Here is a 20445-nt window from a genome sequence, read left to right as displayed (position 1 = left end):
TTTATAGTTTTAATATGAATCTTATTCATATTGATTTTTAACCTATAATTTTAATATAAATCTAATTTATATTATTTAATATTTGAATTTTATTCAAATATTTTATTTTTCTCATATAATAAAGTTTAACTTTGAATCTAATTCAAAATTAACTTTATAATATAATGTATCATATACATTATATTAATTGTATCACATACAATTATATTTTCCAAATAATTTAGACAATTCAAATTCATCTAAAACTTTAATAATTCTATTTTTTACCCTTAGTGAGCTTGCGAGGAGACCTAATGGACCTACAGATTACAAGCTTCAATGATACGTGATTAATTAATTAAACTCTTTAATTTAATTAATCAATATTCATTAATTGTGGGTTACCCCACTAAAAACCCGTATATTTTTTGCACCCACGGATATAACTATTACCGGTAAGTCAATCCTGTTGGGGTTGATGCCCTAAAGTCTCGTGTCCTGTAGTTTGTAAACAGTTTGTACGAACGTTTGTGTTCTATAATATATGATATTTACTTCATATCTTGTATTTTGCTCAGTTACTTATTTTATTTGCTTTATCATAAACCAATAAATATAAAATCCTTGGTTATCTGTATGTGACTCAAGCATGTATGTGGTGACATACAAGTGGATCATGTCTTGAGTGATAACCAAAATGGTCTGTAGTATATGGATATAGAAGGGAAACCTTATCCTGGTAACGCTATGGATGCGGCCCGCTTTGTGGAATGGTCACAAGTGTTGTGACTTGTCACATATGGTTTGATCCTGATCATTCGTGTTGGAGACATGCGAGCGGGGATGTCCTATGCAAATAGTTTGTATAAGACCTGACCACGAAGGGTTAACGTCTCGTTATATAACACCGTTCATGACAGAGACTTCACTTCACTATGATGACCATAGGTAACATGACCAGAATCCTAACTGAGTTGGGAACTCCTGCCATTGAGGGTGGTCCTTTGATTTGTATGGGTGTGAGTGATCAGGTCGCTGATTCAAACCTACCATTTTGAGGATTCGTCTGATTTGGGAGCTGGGAACTCAGCTATACAAGATGGAATTCATTCCTTCCCCGAGGTAGGGGTAAGTAGATAGATAGCTCCCTTAAGGGCTGATTCCAAGGCTTGAACGATGTAGCACCACACGCCTTCTCTTAGCCCGAGAGATGTTCACACATAGTTGGACTATGTTGTATTATTCATTAGATGAATCAATGGTACTTAAAGAGTGAGATGTAACTACAGGGGCAAAACGATAATTTGGCCCAGCTGTACATGAGCATCTGTGAAGAGTCATCATACTCATGATTGGTTATATTCGATGGACACAAAAATATATCTGTGGTAAGAAGAGTTCAGCTGTTGGTCTTTAGTGGAATATCTGACAGTTAACGGATAGTGGATCTCGTGGCTAAAGAGTTTAGTCAGCTATTCACAGACCGTTGGAGCTTCGAGCCACAGGTCCATTAGGTCCCTTAGATAGCTTGGATAAAGTCGAGAATCAGTGTTTGGGTTAATTTGAAATGTTCAAATTGACAAGAGGAAGTTTGATTATATATGATATAATTGGACTGGTTAATTATATATGATATAATTGGCTAAATGTATGAGATACATTATTTTAGAGGAAATTAGATATAAATATGATTTATATCAAGAAAAGAAGAAAATAATATAGTAGATATGTGATATCAAACTATAGAGTAAAAATATAATATAATTATATTTATTAATATTTTAATTGATTAATTATATGATAATTAATCCAAAAATCACGTTCGGACGTGCGTTAGTGAAGCAGTGTCGGTTATTGTAACCGATGAATTAAAATGAAAATTGTTTTCATTTTGAATCAATCGTCTGGAAAAAGATAGACGCACGCGTTGGTGAAATCGTAAACGATCGCTTAAAAGAATCGAAAGCCTATACGATAGTCGTTTTACGTCTAAACGATCGTAAGACCTCGCGCCTAAACGATTGCACACTAGTTCCTACACGATCAAATAGCTTACCTATACGATCGTATTATGTGCCGAGTTTGCTAAATGATCGTATACCATTTCCTAAACAATCGTTCAGTAAAACCTACAAGATCGTGTAGTTTCTCCTAAACGATAAGCATCGTGCTATACGATAGCGCCTTTTTCCCTCCCACTTGCATATTGCCTACTTGATCTGGTCTTCCTCTTTCCTCTACAAAATTCACTAAAGACCACGCTTTGGGTTCTCACTCCGCGAATACCTGGGGCTCTTTTCCGGTGGTGTCATCCCTGCAGCGTTCATGTTCGTGCGGTTGTTTAGGCGTTGGTTGATTGGGTAGAGTTTTCCGCTGCATTGAGTTCCGAAGTTTGAAAAACATCTTCAACTGGTATGGCAACTCTCTCCTTCGTTTATTTTTTATCAAAGCATGCCTTTAATTGACTGTTTGTTTACATAACTGTGCGTTTGAATGTATAATGTGTATTTCGGTCACATGCTCATGAAACTCTTCGGTAAGAGATCCTTCAATTGGTATCAAAGCCAGGTTCTGATACTTCGATTTCATATGTTGCAACGAAATGACATTTACGTTCTTGGTGGGTGCATTTCTACATTGTTTAATGGTTAAATTTTCTATGGATGTGCAGGATTAATGGATGTTTTCATGGATGGTAGCCTAGGTTTGATTTAAATCTTTTACATTTGCGGTTATTTGTAAAGGTCTCTGTGTTTTTGGGCATTAATAATCGTTATCGAGTTGTATTCAAAGTTTGTTTGAAGTTTTGAGTCGTTCGAAGAAGCAGATCTGTGCAAGCGTTGCAGTTCTTTGAGGAATGAGGCAATCTAGGGTTGATCGCATCGTGCAGAAGATATAGTACGCGATTGCTATTGATCGCATCGTAAAGATGATGGAGTACGTGACTGCTGTTGAACGCATCGGTTAAATGATGGGGTATGCGATCAAAAGTTGATCGTATCGTATTGACGATCGAGTATGCGATCGTAGAGTATCGGGTCGTGTAGACGATGAAATGCTCGCGTATCGTTTAACGCACGCATGCATTGGATAATCGTTTAGGTCAGCAAGCTTCATCGCTTAGTAACTGACTAAACGATCGCTTAGTAAAGGAAGGTAAATCGTTTACCTGTCGTCATGCTAAGCGATCGCATAGTCGATCAGGCTTCGCAGCCTCATCGTCATCTACGCGATCGTTTAATTATGCTTCTATATTCTACTGCGCATTGAACGATCATCTACCTACGGCGTTTACTATACGATGGAGTCCTCCTGACGATTCAAGACCCGATTCGCCTGTGAACCGATTTGCTCGATGAAAAATGTAATAGATAGGGTTATTTCATTTCAATTTTTGTAAAGGCTCATCATATAATATAAGAGTTATATTTATGCATGCATAAAAAGCATTGACATGCATCGTCTTTATATTATAATTGTTATAGTATAAGGGTGAATGATAGCATGTTTGCTTGGTTTTTACGCATTATATAAAAGTTATATATAGTAATGACCGGAAATTGCATGAAGCATGACACATAGATTACTTTATAAATGTTATAAACACCTCGTTGTGCGCAATGGTTTTAGTTGTTTCTTTTTAAAAGTTAAAGAGAAATTAGAACTAAAAGAAATAAGAAAGACATGCACGTTCACTTAGGTGTAATTCATGGTTTTAAAGTGTTTAAAACTTGGAGCACATAGACCTAAGATCACGATTCTAATACGATTAGCAACCCTAAGGCTTTAATCTTTTAATCAGTTTAATAGGATTAAATTGGCTAATAAAAGGTTAAAGTGTAGCAAATCTATCTATAAGGGACCTTTTGTCTAAGGCGAGTTCTATCTAGGCTGGGGTATTTAAGTTGACGGAAACATACCACCCCTACCTGGGAACTTACCTAGAAAGGTGAATTAGATAGATTTGATACATGCATGTAAGTTAAGGACAGTCCATTAAAGTGTTTAAATGTGACTACTTGAACTTGTTCATATTTCATAGACAAATGTTGTTTATGAGCAAAGTTTAAAAAGACGCTTAGACTAAAATCAGTAGCTGGATTGTTTAGGTTAATGAACCCTAGGTAGAACATTCAGTGGGAGGTACTTTGAGCATAAGATGCTTCACTAAAATCTTTCACGTTTCTCCTAAATAGTCCACACCATGAGATCTACCCTCGGCCTCGCGACACTTTGGGGTGTCCCCCTAACGGATGGTGTTTGGGTAGGTCAATATCAAGGTGGATGGAGAGAGTGTTCATAGTAAGTGGGAGCGGGCAGTGTGATAGCATATCCCTCGGTCTCCCTCGTTAGGTTGAATAAAGTTACTGCGCATCGCCTCGAGGCACCCTGGGAGTGTCCCCCTAAAGAATGGCAGTTTTTTGCGTTTCTTTATTTGATCTCCTGTAAGAGGATAAGGTAACTTAGTCTCTTGTCCTAATCTGTTTCTTCCCTACGGTGGACTTATTAGGGTGGGACTCTGGTACCAAAAGCGAGGAGTCACACTTACACGAAATTGTTAAAGGTTAACAGTTCTGGACCGAAAAATGGTGGTTGCTAGGTTCAATTCTAAGAGTTGGTTCCGCCAATGGTTGAGAATGTCTCATCCCAGCGAAGGGGCAACTGATCACCCCATCGGTGACGTTTGTCCTGCCTCACTGGGGTATCATTGCAAAATAAAAGTCTATAACTTAGGGTACTTGAAACTGCTCTGCAAAACTGATTAGTTTAAAAGTGGTTTGGCAAAATCTCATAAAGTTTTGTTCATATTTTCAGCATATTTTCCAAAATGCAGCAGCCACGTTGACATTATTAAGCACCGAAAAACTTACTGGCGATAATTTCGCAACATGGAAACACATGATCACGACGATCCTGATCATCGAGATTCTCATGTTCGCTCTCATGGAGACTTGTCCACCTATTCCAACTTCTAATGTCGCTCAAAATGTTCGGGAGGCATACGAGCGATGGACAAGGGCGAATGAGAAGGCCTCAGTCTACATATTGACAAGTCTTTCTGAAGTCTTGGCCAAAAAACATGAGCCTATGGTCTCAGTACGTGAGATCATGGAGCCCATGCAGGGGATGTTTAGACAACCGTCTGAACAGCTTATGCATGAGGCTCTTAAATACATATTCAACTCCAAAATGGAAGAAGGCACCTCTATTCATGAACATGTGCTTAACATGATGGTCCACTTTAATGTGGCGGAGTTGAATGGGTCTACCATCGATGAGGGCAGCCACGTTAGCATAATCCTGCATTCATTACCGGAGAGCTTCTTGCACTTTGTTAGTAATGTAATTCTTAACAAAGTGAAATTTAACCTTACAACTCTCTTCAACGAGTTGCAGACCTACCAATCTTTGTTGAAAAGCAAGGAGAGGCGGAAGGGTGAAGCAAATATTGTTTCATCCTCTAAGACGTTCCATAGAGGTTCGACCTCAGGAACAAAGTCTGCACCTTCTACTTCTAACTCTATAAAGGGGAAGAAGAAGGGTGGTAAGGGAAAAGGGAAGACACTTGCTAACCCACTGCCTGTCGCCCCAAGGAGGTGTCCACAGGTTGCTAAGGGAAAGTGTTTCCACTGAAACCAAGATGGACACTGGAAGAGGAACTGTCCTCGGTATCTGAAAGAGAAGAAAGCAGCCAAGGCCGATAAAGGTAAATGTGATTTACTTGTTCTTGAAACTTGTTTAGTGGAGAATGATGATTCTACCTAGATAATTGATTCGGGTGCCACTGACCATGTTTGTTCTTCTTTTCAGGGGATTACATCTTGGCGACCGCTGGAGGCTGGTGAAATGATGATGCGAGTAGGCACCGGGCACGCCGTCTCAACTGTGGCAGTGGAGGACTTCAGTTAGCTTTACAAAATAGGTTTCTTATTTTAAATGATGTATATATTATTCTCGAACTAAAAAGGAACCTCATTTCTGTAAAGTGTTTATTGCAATGTAAATATACTATCTCGTTTAATGTGGATAAAGTGTTTATTCATAAAGATGGTGTTTTTATTTGCACAGCAAATCTGGAATCAAATTTATATGTGCTAAGGCCGTTAGCCATTAATTCCCTCCATAATACTGAAATATTTAGAACTGTCGTAACTCAATCAAAACGTCGATGTATTTCTCCAAAAGAAAATGCCCAACTTTGGCATCTTCGTTTAGGGCACATCAATCTCAATAGAATTGAAAGATTGGTGAAGACCGGACTTTTAAGAGAGTTAGAAGAAAATTCTTTACTATTGTGCGAATCTTGCCTTGAGGGTAAGATGACTAAACGACATTTTACTGGAAAAGGTTATAGAGCCAAGGAGCCTCTTGAGTTAGTATATTCTGACCTTTGTAGTCCTATGAATGTGTGAGTCCGAGGTGGCTATGAGTATTTTATCAGTTTCACTGATGATTACTATAGGTACGAGTATGTTTATCTTATGCAACGGAAGTCTGAATCCGTTGAAAAGTTCAAAGAGTTCAAGATTGAAGTTGAAAACGCATTAGATAGACTGATTAAAACACTTCGATCGGACTGAGGTGGAGAGTTTTTAGACTCGGCATTCCAGGACTATTTGATAGAACATGGAATCGTTTCCCAACTCTCAGCATTGGGTACACCTCAGCAAAAAGGTGTAGCAGAGATGAGAAATAGGACCTTGTTAGACATGGTTTGCTCGATGATGAGTTACGCTTTCTTACCGGACTCGTTTTGGGGTTTTGCAGTGGAGACTGCGATATACATACTCAACTGTGTTCCCTCCAAGAGTGTTGCGAGGATACTTTTGGAGTTGTGGAACGGGCATAAAGTTAGTTTACGTCACTTCCGCATTTGGGCTTGCCCTGTATATATGCTTGAGGCTAATCCCAAGAAGTTGGAACCACGGTCGAGGTTATGCCTCTTTGTAGGCTACCCCAAAGGTACACGAGGGGGTTGTTTTTATGATCCGATGGAAAATAGGGTGTTTGTTTCAACAAACGCTACTTTTCTAAAGGAGGATCATATAAGGGAGCACAGTCCACGAAGCAAAGTCGTGTTGCATGAGCTTTCCAATGAAACTACTGAAACTTCAACAAGAGTTGTTAAAGAGCCTGCTACATCAGCAAGAGTTGTTGATGGGAGTTCATCCAGTTGGTCGATTCCACCTCGAGAGTTGAGGGAATCTTGACGTAGTGGAAGGGTTGCGAACCCACCCGTTCGCTATCTGGGTTTCACGGAAATCCTTGCTATGGTAGCAGATGGCAACATTGAGGATCTGTTGTCTTATAAGAAGGCAATGGAGGATGTTAACCAGGATGAATGGGTCAAGGCCATGATCTCGAGATGGAGTCGATGTACTTCAACTCAGAATGGGATCTTGTAGATCAGCCTGATGGGGTAAGACTTATAGGATGTAAATGGTGTTGATGGGAAGGTACAGACCTTCAAGGCTCGACTTGTGGCAAAGGGTTATACCCAGGTAGAGGGAGTCGACTATGAGGAGACTTTCTCGCCTGTTGTCATGTTAAAGCCGATCTGCATCCTTCTATCCATTATAACTTATTATAATTATGAGATCTAGCAAATGGGCGTCAAGATGGCCTTTCTGAATGGCAATCTTGAGGAGACCATTTACATGGTGCAACCCGAAGGATTCATAGCCTAAGGTCAAGAGCAAAAGGTTTACAAACTGAATCAGTCCATTTATGGACTAATGCAGGCGTCTCGATCTTGGAACATACGGTTTGATACTGCGATCAAGTTGTATGGCTTTGACCAAAACGTTGATGAACCTTGTGTTTACAAGAAGATCATCAACGCTTCAGTAGTCTTCTTAGTATTGTACGTAAACGATATCCTACTCATTGGGAATGATGTAGGTCTACAGACTGCAGTTAAGAACTGGCTAGCGACCCAATTCCAAATGAAAGATTTGGGAGAGGCTCAGTTTGTTCTAGGCATACAGATCTTTCGGGATCTTAAAACAAAGTGCTAGCACAGTCTCAGGTATCGTACATTGACAAGATGTTGCTCAAGTACTCGATGCAGAACTCTAGGAGGGGTCTACTGTCGTTCAGGCATGGAGTCACTTTGTCTACGGACATGTGTCCTAAGACGCCTCAAAAGGTTAAGGAGATGAGACGGATCAATCTAACCCAGGCCATTTTAATGTTACTGGCCCATTTATGAAGGCTCTCACAGCTATAGTGTTTGAGGGTCACCTACGGAGCATGGGTCTATAGGATTGCCCGCGGCTAGACTAGGGCAAGTGGGAGATTTTCTTGTACTTGGCTTTTATGCCCTAGTTTATTATTTTGTACTAGTTTTTTGTACACCCCACTTCGTTTTAAGACAAGTGAGAGATTGTTGGGGTTGATGCCCTAAAGTCTCGTGTCCTATAGTTTGTAAACAGTTTGTATCAACGCTTGTGTTGTATAATATATGATATTTACTTCACATCTTGTATTTTGCTCAGTTGCTTGTTTTATTTGCTTTACCACAAACCAATAAACATAAAATCTCTGGTTATCTGTATGTGACTCAAGCATGTATGTGGTGACATATAACTGGATCTTGTCTTTAGTGATAACCAAAATGGTCTGTAGTATATGGATATAGGAGGGAAAACTTATCAAGGTAACGTTCCGGATGCGGCCCGCTTTGTGGAATGGTCACAAGTGTTGTGACTTGTCACAGATGGTCTGATCATGATCGTTAATGTTAGGGACATGCGAGCAGAGGCGTCCTATACAAAGAGTTTGTATAAGACCTAACCACGAAGTGTTAACTTCTCGTTATATAACACCGTTCATGACAAAGATTTCACTTCACTAGGATGATCATAGGTAACAGGACCTCAATTCTTAGTGAATTGGGAACTCCTGCCATTGAGGGCGGTCCTTTGATTTGTATAGGTGCGAATGACCAAGTCGTCAATTCAAACCTACCATTTTGGGGGATTCGTCTAATTTGGGAGCTGGGAACTCAGCTACACAAGGTGGAATTCACTCCTTCCTCGATGTAGGGGTAAGTAGATAGATAGCTCCTTAAGGGCTGATTCTGGGGCTTGAACGATGTGGTGCCACACACCTTCTCTTGGCCCGAGAGGTGTTCACACATAGTTGGATTATGTTGTATTGTTCATTAGAGAAATCAGTGGTACTTAAGGAGTGAGATGTAACTACAGGGGCAAAACGGTAATTTGGCCCAACTGTACTTACGAGCATCTATGAAGGGTCATCATACTTATGATTGGTTATATCCGATGGACACATAAATATATCTGTGGTAAGAAGAGTTTAGCTGTTGGTCTTTAGTTGAAAGCCTGACAGTTAACGGATGGTAGATCTCGTGGCTAAAGAGTTTGGTAAGTTATTCACGAACCATTGAAGCTTCGAGCCACAGGTTCATTAGGTCCCCTGGGTAGCTTGGATAAAGTCAAGAATCAGTGTTTGGGTTAATTTGAAATGTTCAAATTGACAAGAGGAAGTTCGATTATATATGATATAATTGGACTGGTTAATTATATATGATATAATTGGCTAAATGTATGAGATACATTATTTTGGAGGAAATTAGATATAAATATGATTTATATCAAGAAGAGGAGAAAATACTATAGTAGATATGTCATATCAAACTATTGGTTAAAAATATAATATGATTATATTTATGAATATTTTAATTGCTTAATTATATGATAATTAAGCCAATTTTTCACGTTTGGACGTGGGTTAGTGGGGCAGCGTCGGTTATTGTAACCGATGAATTAAAATGAAAAAGGTTTTCATTTTAAATCGCCCGTCCAAAAAGAAAGAGAGATCGCGCTGGTGAAAAGTAATCAATCTCTTAAGTATTTCAAGAGCCTATACGATAGTCGCTCTTCGCCTAGACGATCGTCCGTCTCGCACCTAAACGATCGCACACTAGTTCCTACACGATTGGGTAGCTTCCCTAAACGATTGTATAGTGTGTCGAGTTTGCTAAACGATCGTATACCATGTCATAAACGATCATTATGTAAAACCTACACGGTCGTGTAGTTTCTCCTAAACGATAAGCATCGTGCTATACGATAGTGCCTTTTTCCCTCCCAAAATAGTCTAAACGATAAGCATCGTGTATAAGCATCGTGCCATACGATAGTGCCTTTTTCTCCTAAACGATAAGCATCGTGCTATTCGATAGTTTCTCCTAAAATAGTCTCTGTGACTTTTACAAAAATTGATCCCTGAGTTTTTTTTCCTTTTTCATTTTTTTTTCTCCCTCTCCCAAAACTCAGAGCCCACACCTCTTGAGAATTCTCTACCCAAAAGAGAATACAGAAGGTTCAACTTGTGGTGGTGTCCAAAGTTATGTTGCTATAATTTTATTCAAGGTGATCATGATTGTTTGTGACCTATCGAAGAGAAGGATTATCGTAAAGATTTTTGGTTTCAAGAGTAAGCAATTCTTCGAACCCTAATTATTCATTCTTTAAGAGCATGCTTTAAATTCTATTAAATTTCATATTTTTGTTCTGTAAATATTTATGTTGTCCTAAAACTCGTAGTTTGTAAATTAATAAACATATTCTGTTTTGTTTTTTGATAAAGTTGTTATTGAAATAGTAATCTTGAATCCAATAAACTTAGGTCCTGAGGTTATTTAATATAGTTTGAACTTTATGTAGTGACATAAATGTAGATCAAGTTTAAATATATAGCCAAAATGGTCTATAGTATATGAATAAGGTTGGGCACCTTATTCTGGGGACACTATGGATGCGGCCCACTTTGTAGTTAGTACAAACGATGTAATCCTGAATCATTCATATAGAGATATGTGAGTTGGGGCATCCTATGCAATGAGTTTGCATAAGACTAAACCATGAAATAGTCACTTTTTACGTTCTAAATGTCGTTTTATGTATAAAATTGACTATTTCGTTAATTGATGACCTAGGTAACTTAATCTTAATCCTAGGCTAACTATGAACTCCTGTTCACTCGGAATTATCCTTAGATCTGCATAGGTGATGGCAGCTCATCATCGTTGGTCCAATAAGCCTCCCATTTCAGGGGTAAGATCAGGTGGATAGCTGGAAACATAGGGTGCAAGATGGAATTCACTCCTATCCGTTATAGGGATAGTAGATAGGTTGTTCCCTTTAGTACTGAATCTAGGTCTTGAACAAGGGGCCCCACCCTTTCCTTGGCCCGAGATGGGTTCGATTTATAGGTTGGACCTTAAACCAATTGTTCATTAGAGAATCAGTGGAACTTAAGGAACAAGATGTAGTCTTGGGGGTAAAACAGTTTTTATGATCCAGCCAAGATTACGAACAACCTGTAAAGGATTAGCTTACTAATCACGGTTATATCAAATTGACACAAATATATATATAGTGAGGGGAGTGCAACTATGGGACTATAGTGGAATGACCCGTTAGTTAACGAATGTCGAGTAGCTTCGTCTAAAGAGTTTAGCCAGCTAATCTCGGATCGTTGGAGCCCATAATCTATAGGTCCATTAGGTTCTCCTACTAGCTCATATGGAATAAACTTAAAACAATATGATAGAATGATTCGAATTGTTCGAATTAGGTGAAGAGAGAGAAACCGACAAGTATATGTGATATTGTAGTCGGTTTTCAGTTTAGAGATACAGCTTTAATATTTAAATGTGACTTAAATATCAAAAATATGAATACGTTCATATTCAGAAGCTCGGAAATAATGGAAGTGTTCAAATATGTAAAAAGTCAAAGAGTTGACTTTTGACTCTAAAAAGTCAAACTTTGACCAACCTTATATTCAAATGTGATTTGAATTTCGAGAAAATGAATGGGGATTCATGCTCGAGAGGTCAAAATTAGTCAACACGGAAAAAATCATAAAAAGTCAATATGTTGACTTTTCGGTCAAAGTTTGACTTTGACCAAATGACTATTTTGCCCTTTGACTAAATTAGCGGGAAAATCCAAACTTATAATTTCACTAACAAAATAGTGGGCTAGGTGTTGGCTTATCGTAGAGATATTAAGCCCACTTAGATAGTAGATTCTAGGTGTTGGATTTTTATGAAGTTATTTCATGCAATTTTGCAAGGACATTTTCTATAAATATGGGCTTGTCATTTTGGATTAAAAACTTTTGGACTTTTTGCTAAAATAGTTTTCAAAATTGGGCTGGAAAAATAAAAACCCAAACCCAAAAAATCTCCTTCTTTTTTCCATCTCTTTCTCTCTCTCGGTTTTCTTCATCCATTGGGTCCCACAACCCGGTTCTGAGTCCAGAGGATAGTAGGTCAACTCTAGTGGTGGTCCGGAAGAGTTCAGGTCGAGATTCACCAAGGAGAAGCATTTTTCGGGAGCTACAAAAGTTGTATCCTACCCTTTTAATTTACTATTTTTTCCTACTTTTTGCATGCAAATTTCCTTAAATTAAAAGAAATTAGAGTGTAATTAGATCCTTATTCCACTGTGTATGTCTCGTGTTCCATCAATATTATCATATTATATTTTTAACCTATAGTTTGATATCACATATCTACTATAGTATTTTCTCCTCTACTTGATATAAATCATATTTATATCTAATTTCCTCCAAAATAATGTATCTCATACATTTAGTCAATTATATCATATATAATTAACCGTCCAATTATATCATATATAATCGAACTTCCTCTTGTCAATTTGAATATTTCAAATTAACCCAAACACTGGTTCTCGACTTTATCCAAGCTACCTAGGGGACCTAATGAACCTATAGCTCGAAACTCCAACGGTCTGTGAATAGCTGACTAAACTCTTTAGCCATGAGATCCACCATCCGTTAACTGTCAGGCATTCCACTAAAGACCAACAGTTGAACTCTTCTTACCACAGATATATTTCTGTGTCCATCGAATATAACCAATCATGAATACGATGACTCTTCACAGATGCTCGTAAATACAGCTAAGCTAAATTACTGTTTTGCCCCTGTAGTTACATCTCACTTCTTAAGCTCCACTGATTCCTCTAATGAACAATATAACATAGTCCAACTATGTGTGAACACTCTCGGGCCAAGAAAAGGTGTGTGGCGCCACATAGTTCAAGCCCCGGAATCAGCCCTTAAGGGAGCTATCTATCTACTTACCCCTGTCTTAGGAAAGGAATGAATTTCATCTTGTATAGCTGAGTTCCTAGTTCCCAAATCAGACGAATCTTTAAAATGGTAGGTTTGAATCAGTGACCTGGCCACTCGCACCCATACAAATCAAAGGACTGCCTTCAATGGCAAGAGCTCTCAACTCACTTAGGATTGAGGTCATGTTACCTATGGTCATCCTAGTGAAGTGAAGTCTCTGTCATGAACGGTGTTATATAACGAGACGTTAACACTTCGTGGTCAGGTCTTATACAAACTCTTTGTATAGGACGCCCCCGCTCGCATGTCCCCAACACGAATGATCAAGATCAAACCATCTGTGACAAGTCACAACACTTGTGACCATTTCACGAAATGGGCCGCATCCGTAGCGTTACCAGGATAAGGTTTCCCTCCTAATCTATATACTACAGACCATTTTGGTTATCACTCAAGACATGATCCACTTGCATGTCACCACATACATGCTTGAGTCACATACAGATAACCAGGGATTTTATGTTTATTGGTTTGTGGTAAAGCAAATAAAACAAGCAACTAAGCAAAATACAAGATGTGAAGCAAATATCATATATTATACAGCACAAGCATTCGTACAAACTGTTTACAAACTACAGGACACGAGACTTTAGGGCATCAACCCCAACAAAAGCATCTTTGCTTGTGTCCCCCTAGGATGACATTTTGTATGAAAGTTTACACAAACTTCAAAAATGGATAGGAACTTTTCGATTTTTGCCCCATTCAGTTTTTCCCTACGGTTGACTCATTAGGGTGAAACTCTAGAGTCTAAAATGAAAAGCTACACCTACAAGAAATTTTTAAGTAAGTTAATGATTTCTAGACCGAACAATGGTGACTAATTGCTATAGGAATAATAGTTATCCTGGTGTAATGATTAGTTGAAATTATCTCAATTTAAGGGGTAATTGATCACTCTATGGTGGCTTTTATCCTGACTCACTAAAGCATCATTGCAAAATAGATGTCACATAGGGTACATTAGAATTTTGCTAAATGGATTAGTTTTCATGGATAATGCCTTAATATCTAATATAAATAATTTGTATGTTTCAGCAATTCGTAAAATGACTAGCGCTACATTGAACTTGCTAAGTGTTGACAAACCAAACAGCGATAACTATACTAGCTGGAAGAACACTATAAACACTGTGTTAATTATCGATGACCTGAGGTTCATTTTTGTTGAGGAATGTCCTCAACTACCCACTGCTGGAGCATCTCGAAATGTTCGGGATGCATATAAAATATGGATCAAGGAAAATGAAAAGGCCCAAGCGTACATCTTGGCTAGCTTATCTGAAGTTTTGGCCAAGAAGCATGAAACCATGGTCACTACATGACAAATCATGGATTCATTGAGAAAGATGTTTGGATAACCATCCACCCAACGCTGATATGACGCTCTTAATTTCATTTTTTATGCTCGTATGAAAGAAGGAGAATCTGGTGGAGAACATGTTCTGAACATGATGGTCCACTTTAACGTGGCTGAAATGAATGAGTCTATTATCGACGAAGCCAGTCACGTTAATTTCACTCTGGAGAATTTACCTAAGAGTTTCCTCTAATGCCCTAGTAATGTTGTTATGAACAAGCTGGACTACAACCTGACCACTCTTCTTAATGAGCTACAAACTTATCAATTCTTGATTAAAGTCAAGGAGTAAAAGGGAGAGACAAATATTGCCACTTCCTCAAAGAAGTTCCACAAAGGTTCGACCTCTAGAACGAAGCCTATACCTTCTTCTTTCGGCACCAAAAAGTGGAAGAAAAATAAGGGAGATTAAGGGAAAGCTAACCCTACTACATCTCAGAGGAGCAGAAAGGTCAAGGTTGCCAAGGGAATCTACTTCCATTGCAACCAGGAGAGACACTGGAAAAGGAATTGTCTCAAGTATTTGGCAGAAAAGATGAAAATCAAATAAGGTAAATATGGTTTACTAGTATTGGAAACTTGCTTAGTAGAGATTGATGATTCTATGTGGATAATTGATTCAAGTGCCACTAATCATGTTTGTTCGTCTTTTCAAGGAATTAGTTCCTGACAGCAGATCAGGACTGGTGAGATGACTATGCATGTTGGAACTGTGCAAGTCATCTCTGCTGTAGCAGTAAGAGACCTTTGATTATTTTTACAGAAATCATATTTGTTATTAGATAATGTTTATGTGATTCCTAATTTAAAGAGGAACCTAATTTCTATAAAATGTCTGCTTGAGCAGAATTATTCTATTAATTTTAATGTAAATAAAGTGTTTGTTTACAAGAATTGTGCTTTTATTTATCTAGCAAACTTAGAAAGTAATCTTTATGTGGAAGACCATTAGCATCTAAGGCCCTTCTTAATATTGAAATGTCTAAAACTTCAATAACTCAAAATAAAAGATCAAAAAAAATCTTCTAAAGAAAATGTCCAACTTTGGCACCTAAGATTCGGACACATAAATCTCAATAAGATTAAGATGTTGGTTAAGAATGGACTTTTAAGCGAGTTAGAAGAAAATTCTCTATCAGTATGTGAGTCATGCCTTGAAGGAAAAATGATTAAAAGAACTTTTATTGGAAAAGTTCACAAAGCCAAAGAATCCTTAGAACTTGTACATTCGGACCTCTGTGGTCCTATGAATGTTTAGGCAAGGGGGGTTTGAATATTTCATGTCTTTTATAGATGATTATTCTAGGTATAAGCATGTCTACCTAATGTAATACAAGTTCGAAGCTCTTGAAAAGTTCAAGGAGTACAAGGCTGAAGTTGAAAATATATTAGGTAAACTAATTAAGGAACTTCGAACTGATCGAGGTGGAGAGTATATGAATTTGAGATTCTAGGACTATTTGATAGAACATGGAATTGTATCCCAACTCTCGGTACCTAGTACACCTCATTAGAATGGTGTATCAGAAAGGAAAAATAGGACCTTGTTGAACATGATTCAGTCTTTGATGAGCTATGCTCATTTACCTTACTCGTTTTGGGGTTATACAGTATAGTCTGCAGCTTATATTTTGAATTGTGTTCCCTCTAAGAGTGTTTCTGAAACACCTTTGGAATTATGGAATGGACGTAAAGGTAATTTACACCATTTCAGGATTTGGGGTTGTCCAACACACGTGCTTAAGGCTAATCCTAAGAAATTGGAACCTCGTTCGAAACTATGTCTATTTATAGGCCACTCAAAGGAACAAGAGGTGGATACTTCTACGATTCTAAAGATAATAAAGTGTTTGTATCGATAAATGCTACATTTTAAAAAGAGGACCACATCAAGGAGCATAAGTCACACGGTAAGATAGTGTTGAACGAGCTTTCCAATGAAACTATTGAAACTTCAACAAGAGTTGTTGAAGAACCCAATACATCAACAAGAGTTGTTGATGTCGGTTCATCTAGCAGTCACATCCACCTCAACCATTGAGGGAGTCTCGACGTAGTGATAAGGACCACCTCAATCGTTGAGAGAGCCTCAATGTACATATAATTAAAATTCTAATTATACATTTTTTTGAATTTTAGAAAATTAAAATGGGGATGGAGTTATTTTTTATAACTCCCCTCAATTCCCTTTTTTTGTTCTACGTGCAACACAAAAAAAGGGAAGTTGGGGTTTTAATCTTCATCTTCTTCCTCCTGCTTGGGTGCTCTCTATGTGAAGAAAAAAAATCTTTATGCAAAAACTCTCTCCTTCCCTTTCACAAAATTAAAAATCATAAGCCCATATAACTCTGCGTGATTCTCACCTTGAGAATAATGAGGAAGAAATTTTGGTGATGTTCGTTCTAGGTTACTGTCGTGCTGTGAATTTTCGTTCGAGCTTGGGAGAAGAATTTTTGTGCGTGACATTTGGCTGTGGAGAGGAAACGTGAAGAGTTAAGTCTTCAAGGGTGAATTTCCCTTTCTTCTCTGTAGAATTCTCAGTAGAAAAAGCATGCTTAGTATTTTTTTTCGTTTTATGTTTATCTTTATTTCTGTCATTCTGCATTTATTGTTCTATAAAATAAAATTAGAGACACGCGCATTCAATTGCTTCCATGTTGAGGTATTCCAAACCCTTCACACAATATAACTTCCTTGGTTATCTCAGTTTCATTGATTCATAGTCATAGCTAAATTAGAAATCAATCTAGTCCTATGGGATTCAACACTTGGAATACTCCAAGTTTATTACTTCATTGATAGTGTATGCTTACATTGAGACCTCACTCATCCATAATATTTTGTTGCTCATACATTCATTTGATCAGCGGTCACTGACATTTGTTGTTAATGGTGGTTGTTATCGAAGTTGGGTGTCAAGGTTTGTCACCAGAGCATAGCATCAGAGTTGATCATCGAAGTTGGGTGTCGAGGTTGTCGAAGTTGATCATTAACAGTGCCAAGAGGGTGTCATTAGAAATATTGGAAAGAGAGAGAATGGGAAAGATGAAGTTCATCAATTAATGTGCAAACATTTTTTAAGTTGGTGGAATTGAGTTACTAACATCACCCCTTCTCCAGAAGTTACGAGGCTATTTTACTAAGTTTGGGCCAAACATTGAGTTGAATTAAAAAATGCAACTCAAAACAACTTATGCCAATACCTCAAATACCCCCATAGTGTGTTAGACACAACACCACATATACATTAATGTAAATATAAACAAGTAAGGTTTTCAAAAATAGAAAAATAAGGAAAAAAATATTTACACAAATAGTAAAGTTTAATTATTTCCTCCTCCTCCTCCTCCTCCTCCTCCTCCTCTATTTATAGTTTTGTTGCTAGTTTAAAAATGTTAATTAGAATGACAATGATAGACAATAGAAGGCCAAATTTTAGACCAAGTGATAATAGTTTTTTATAGTTTTGTTGCTAGTTCCAAAATAATAATTATAATGATAATCATAGACAATGGAAGGTCAAGTGATAGACCAAGTGATAGAACACTATCATTATCTATCACAGATAGACACTTATATTTGTCTATAACTAGATGTGATAGACAGTGGTAGACTACTATCAATTACCTATCAATAAATAATCATTTTGTTGTTGTTAATTGTTGATAGTTTATTTACTTTTAGATAGTTTATGGTACATACACTAGACATTGTTATTGAACATTTTTTTGCTATTAGATAGTTGTGATAGACAACAATGTCTATCCCAAATAAATGCTGATAGAAGTCTATCAGCATCTATTAGTGATAGACTTGTATCAGTTTCTATCAGTGTCTATCAGTGATAGAAACTAATACAAGTCTATCACTGATAAATGTTGATAGAAGTCTATCAGTATCTATCATAGAAGTCTATCATCGATAAAGACTGATAGAACCTATCATCAATAAAGGTTGATAGAATTCTATCATCGTCTATCAGTAATAAAAACTAATAGAAGCCTATCATTGATAGAGGTTGATAGAAGTCTATCAGTGTCTGTCAGCATTTTTTTTTTTTTTTTTTTGCTATTTTGATAAATAGTTTGACATTTTTTCTATTTATGAAAATTTATCTATAAACCATCTAGAAAAAACCAAGCACTAGTATGAGCCAACTACCATATTTTCGTATCAACACGTTAAACATAGTTCACTAGATCAGATATGCTATATTTATTAGATAAACTATATGATGTTTTATCTACAAAACTATTGGCAGTCTCAACATATCCACTCAATGAAGGAATCGAATTTCTCGCGAAGCGTGTGAACGTCGTGTATTCGATTATCAATTTGAAAATTGTAAAATATAGAGAAGAATAAACATAGCAAAACTACTTAATAAGCATGTTGTTGAGATTTGATAATAAAATTTCATGAGGAAATTACCCTTGAAGACTCCTTTTCATGGTGATTCCACTCCAAGTTCTGAACAACTTCGTACTTGATCTCCCTCTAACAAAACTTCCACAAATAGCATTGACCATGAACAATGGACATCACCAAGAAAACTTCCTTGCTATTCTCCGGCGAGGACCAATGGATTGTGGGATCCTTTGTTTTCTGGAGAGGGAATGGAATTTTAGAGAGGAATTTTGAGAGAGATCTTTAGAGCACCCTTTGTTTTCTTCTTTATAACTTTTTTACAGAAAAAGAAAAAAACAACAAACTCTCAACACCCACACACTAAGTGTTATGCGTAAGATGATGAATGCGGGAGAGAGAATATACAACTCTCACATTTTTTAACGTCTAATAACTCCCAATGGGAGTTATTTTAGTTTAACTTAATACATATTATCTCTCATTTAGTGTATATATATATAACATTAATCAACAATTAATTAATTTATAATTAAATATCATATATTTCATTTCATTTGAATCATGTTCAAATGACATCATCTCACATAACCTATAATTTTAATACGAATCTTATTCATATTAATTTTAATCTATAGTATTTATATGAATCACATGTATATAATTAACATTTAAATCTTATTCAAATGTATCACTCTCAAATATTATATAGTATTAATTATAAACTATATTTATAATTAACTATATTATAATGTATCAATATATATTATATCAATTTGAATCTCATTCAAATTTTCATCTCTCTTATTGATCATAAATCATATTCATAATGAACTATGATGTATCAATATACATTATATTAATTCCTTTATATATAGTATTAATTATAAATCATATTCATAATTAACTATGTATTATAATGTATGAATATACATTATACTTTATATTAATCCTATTAATATAAAATTTCTCTTAAATAATTTGAACAATTCAAATTATTCCAAACTATTTATTCCTTGTTTTATCCTTATTGAGAGATTAATTAACCAACATTCATTAACTACTAGTGACTCCACTAAAGACCGACAGCTACACTCTTCGCACTGTAGATATATTTCTATATCCATGAATATAACCAATCAATATTGAGTTCCTTCACGAATCGCTCATAAACACAACTGGGTCAGAATTACCGTTTTAACTTTGTAGATACATCTAACTCCTTAAATACCACTGATCCCTCTAATGAACAATTAGTTATAGTTCAACTATAAACTAGACCCCTCTCTGACCAGTGAGAGGATGAGGTACCTCATCGTTCAAGACCCAGAATCAGCCAGAGCAATTCATCTACTTACCCTATGACCAGAAAGGAGTGAATTTTATCTTGTGTAATTGCGTTCCCAGCTCTCCACTCAGAAAAATTCCCAAAATGGTATGCATATTGAGTCGGCGAATCAGGCCACTCTCGCCCATACAGATTAAAGAATTGCCCTCATAGGTAAGAGTTCACAACTCACTCAGGATTAAGGTCAAGTTAT

Source organism: Benincasa hispida, chromosome 4 (assembly GCF_027475165.1).
Source record: "Benincasa hispida cultivar pf3 chromosome 4, pf3_genome.v1.1, whole genome shotgun sequence".
NCBI classification, from domain to species: domain Eukaryota; kingdom Viridiplantae; phylum Streptophyta; class Magnoliopsida; order Cucurbitales; family Cucurbitaceae; genus Benincasa; species Benincasa hispida.
The sequence above is the reverse complement of the archived record's forward strand: the minus strand, read 5'-3'. Positions refer to the sequence as shown.